Source organism: Orycteropus afer, unplaced genomic scaffold (assembly GCF_000298275.1).
Source record: "Orycteropus afer afer isolate SDZICR_OR568_19922 unplaced genomic scaffold, OryAfe1.0 scaffold00054, whole genome shotgun sequence".
NCBI lineage: Eukaryota > Metazoa > Chordata > Mammalia > Tubulidentata > Orycteropodidae > Orycteropus > Orycteropus afer.
Genome location: NW_006921641.1, coordinates 14,859,487 through 14,864,194, shown reverse-complemented (window position 1 = coordinate 14,864,194; position 4,708 = coordinate 14,859,487). Strand labels below are relative to the sequence as shown.

The 4,708-nt window shown below is 42.7% G+C and overlaps 1 pseudogene; it reads left to right on the top strand.

The window, feature by feature from the left end:
• The first annotated feature begins 2,330 nt into the window (after positions 1-2,330).
• The window catches only part of LOC103195366, a 73,707-nt pseudogene continuing 71,329 nt past the window's right edge, over positions 2,331-4,708 (top strand).

Genomic DNA, 4,708 nt, shown 5'->3' with positions numbered 1-4,708 from the left:
ACTCCTCACTTAGGAGCTCTGGTGGCATAATCCCTAAGGCATTTGAAGAAGGCTGGCGGTTCAAACCCACCAGCTACTTCTCAGAAATATGATTAGGTAATCTACTTCCTTAGAGATACCACCTCAGAAACCCAAGGAGGGGTCGCTATGACTTACCACCTATCATGTTATTTGACATTTTGCATTATCACAATAGTAAAAAATGTATTCTTCAACTTTTTTTGCATATTAACGTTGTACTTCTAGAAGTAGCAAATGCTGAAGTGAAAGTGAGAGTAATGCTGGCTATGAAGGCTAAGGTTAAATGTCAAATTGGCTGGGCCATGGTTCTCAGTAGTTTGACAGTCATGTAATGATATCCTCCATTACTGCATAATACTGATTTTCTCATAACGAACTGGTCTTTGGAATCTATCCTTACTATGTCTGTAAGTAAGGAGTGTGTCTGTACACACACACACAAGATTATTGAAGAAGCTTATTTATGTGTTAGTATATTATTAGACAGGAATACAACCCCATTTTAATAGTACTCTACAATGCAGGTACCAAAAACAGTAGATACTGCCCGTGTTTGTAAATCATTATATTATTTCCTTGTTGAAACTCTGTTCCTAGAACACTTGACCTTAATACCTATGAAGTAAATTTAAGCCTTAAAACTCTTTCCCCTCATCCTCTTGATCTTCTAAATATGTGCACTATTTCTTAATTTAGGTCAAAAGTACTTTCATTTGTCAAATCACTAATTTTCTGATTTCATTATTCTGCAGTAAAGATTTACTGTCTATTCCCCTAAATGTACTTCTTTCTACTCCTACAAACAAATCTTTTGAACCCTGAGGTTTAGTTTATTTTCTTCATTTCACAGATGAAAACAACCTAAAAAGAAAGGGCATTTTCTAGATTTTTGACCACTTGGAAAAAAAATAGTTTTGATGTCACAATTCTCTTTCTAAAATTTCTTTTACTTAGACTGCAGATTTATATTTCTTAGAATCAAATAAAAATACTAAGCCACAAATACACTGGTCCCTTCAGAAACTCATTCAGAATGCTATTGATCAAAGTAGCTTTTCCATTTATTAAATAATATTTCTCACATAGCTGGCTATGGCATGAAATGTCAATTACAAATGTGCAAAATTACTAATTTATTATAGGAAATTCGAACCAATATCCACAAACTAATTTTTCTTATTAGCCATAATTCAGAAAGTATTCTTTAATTCTAAATACTTATCAGTAATTAGCCTAATTAGGAGGTGGGGTCTGCTTATCTATAATTAAAATTTATTATATTCCTTTTAATAACAGAAAGAGATCTTACAAAAGAAAGTAAAATAATATTTTCTAGAAGAGCAAACTCCCTAGTACCAAAAACATTATTTCTAAAGTTCTATCTTTTAGAGGGAGCTAATAATAGTAAGTGAAAACACTCAATAAATAAAAGTGCTGTTACTTTTCACCAACTGTCACATTTCCAACTCAAACAAAAATACAAGTTTTAAATTTATCAACCCCCTAACACATAAAACTTAATAACAAATGAACAAAATTGAATAAACAATATGACCCAAATTGGGGTCAATAAATTTAAAAGATTAGATAGATATGGCAGTATACCAAAACATTAACAGGTATAGCTAAGGAGTGAAATGATTTTTTATTTTCTTTATTATCTTTTTCTATAATTTCCCAAACTTCCCACAATGAACATTTATTACTTTTATATTTAGAAAAAAACTCGTTGAAAAAATAGACCATATAACAGATAACAAAGGTTCATTTAGAAAGGCTCTTCAGGTTGCCCAAGTATCACTGACATGATTCACCACTAAAGATAATGTCCACACCTCACTTCCCCACAATGAAGTTAAGTTTTCTGTGGCACCCTCAACGTTAGAATGAACTTCACTTTCTCCTGTTTCATTTGTACATACATCCAAGCTTTTAATTTCGCTTAAAACAGAGTAAAACTTCTCATTAATTCTCAGTATTCCATTTTTAAAAACCTACCTCTAAATTTCGCTATAAAAGAATTCGTAAACAATTGTTTTGCCCACTAATCACAACTTCGTTAGGCCACTAACATTGAGCTACGTTAAAATAAAGGCCGGGTAAACTACACGTCCCACCATGCATTGCTGCCTTGTTCAGAGTAGGTCTCTACGGAAACAGGAAAAAAAAAAATTCTACAAGTCCCACCTGTTACTCCGTTTCTAAACACCTCCCGCACTTTCAGCTCCAACGCAAACAAAAACAAACGCCTCGTGATTTCACGCCGGATCTGAGCGCCTAGCTAGGCAGAGGGGCCAGATGCCCGCGGCATGTCTGTTATAGCGGGTAAATTCTATCAAGCTCCAGCGCTCCCCTCTTTCCGGGACTGGATGCACGCACAAGCCTTCTCCCATCTGCATCCAATGGGGGCTCTTCAGCCGCACAAGGGAGAAGAACGGGTTACTATGCAAACACAACATACTGCCCTATGCCGAGGCGGAGGCTACCACAGCGTGAGGGTCATAGTGACTTGAACCTAGAGACAGCCTCAAAACATCAAGAGGACTAGTCGCTGATGCAAGGTGAAGCCACAGCCCTGGGGCGACCACTTTCCACTGGCGCTACTATACCCACAGGGATCACAACCCCGACATTAACCGTCGCCCACTCTGCGCGGTTTTGTGCCCCCTCAGTTGGGTCGCTGAGCCAGTGACCTCCCTTTCCCCTGCGACTGGCGGGCGGCAAGGGGACGAAATCCTCCCGGCCTTCCCCTTTGCTGCCTCCCCCTTACCGTCTTGGCGGCCTCAGCCCAGGTCCTGCCCTTCTTCCTACGGCCCTTTTCCCTCATGTCGGGTCTTGAACTGACTGGGAGGCTCCCGTGTCCGGGCTCCGGCCGCCCTCCCTGCCTGCTCTGCCCTGCGCTGCTTTTCCCGCGGTGCCGGGAAAGATAGGAGAAAGGGGAAGTCAGGCCGGAGAAGCACCCAAGCAGAGGAAGCGGCGAGAGTGGTGCGCGGGGGGCGGGGGGGGTTTATGGGGTGGCCGGTCCTCCTGCTGCCGTTGCCACTGCTACCGCCGCTGCCATATTGGGTTCTTACTGTACAGGCAGCCGCTACGGTCATGTGACCGCTCCCGCGCGGCCGTCACTACTGTACGCAGCCAGTCGCGCGAGCGAGCGCGCGCACCTCCGCCTCTCGCGCGCAGATGCAGGGAGAGAGCCGGCCGGCAGCGGCTCTTCGCCACTCCCCCGCCCTTCCGGTGTCCGCCTCTCGTCGGGAGCATGCGCGGGATGGGAGGGGCCGACGCTGCTGTGCGTCGGACATCCAGCGCTCACGCCTACCGCGACAATCTGCCTACGGAAGCGGAACTTGATCCGTCTGGGAAGGATTATTAAGCGGATCCCGACCGCGTGTGAGGCGCCGCTGTGGCTACAGAGGCAAGGGAGTGCTGGTATCTTCTCTCAGAGGCTGACGCTTACAACTGTCACTTTTAATAAGCTTCGAACCTGTGTTATATTATTTCTTTATTCATGTTTTTCAATGTATTTTTTACAAAAATTATTTGAAGATCTGCAGCAATTTTCATCTCGTTTTTAACCCCATTCGACAGAAGCAGTAATTGAGATTGAGTGACTAGGCAAGCAGATGGGTCTAGAATGTACTGTTATCAGGTGCTGGCCAGTCGATTCCGACTCAAAGTGACCCTCTGTGCAACAGAACGAAACATTGCCTGGTTCTCCTCCATTCTCACAATCGTTCCTATGATTGAACCCATTGTTGGAGCCACTGTGTCTGTCCATCTTAATGACTGTTTTCTCTTGTTGTCTGATACTCTACCACGCCTGATGTCCTCCAGGAACTGGTCCCTCCTGCTAACATGTTCAAAGTATATGAGGTGAAGTCTTGGCCATCCTTGCTTCTAAGAGTTCTGACTGGACTTTTTCCAAGACACGTTTGTTTGTTCTTCTGGCAGTCCATGGTATATTCAGTATTCTTCACCAATACCATAGTTCAAATGCATCAGTTCTTAATCTTCCTTATTCATTTTCCAGTTTTCCCATGCATGTGAGGCGATTGAAAACAGTGTGGCTTAAGTCAAGTGCACCTTGGTCCTCAAAGTGACATCTTTGCTTTTTAACACTTTCAAGAGGTCTTTTGCAACGGATTTGCCCAATAGTGTCATTTGATTTCTTGACTTCTGTTTCTTGTTGATTGTGGGTTCAAGTAAAAGTAAATCCTTGACAACTTCATGTCTAGGGTGTAGAGAGACCAGAAGTCAATTGTGAGCTCAAAACCCTTCACACCTCCCCAGAAAGCCTCACAAACTTAGAAGACATTCTTTTTAGACCACTAGAAACTACGTTCATGTTTTGTCTCATTAAAGACAGAAATGATGTCTGTCTTATCTCTGAATTCAGTCCCTGGCATAATGCTTCTACATATCAGGTGCCTGGCAAATATTTGCTGAATGACTCAATGTCAGTCTGTTGTCAGAAGCCATTATTTGGTAGTGTTTATGACAGCCTTCTGAAATGGCCAATATGTGGCATCTTCCATCCCATTAGCCATGTTCTGTATACTTTGCAAAGTAAAAAGAATATGTGGAATACCTACCTACTGATCTCTGGTAGCATAGTGGCTAAGGCACTTGACTGCTAACCAGAAGGCTGGCGGTTCAAACCCACCAGCCACTCCTCGGAAGGAAGGTTGGG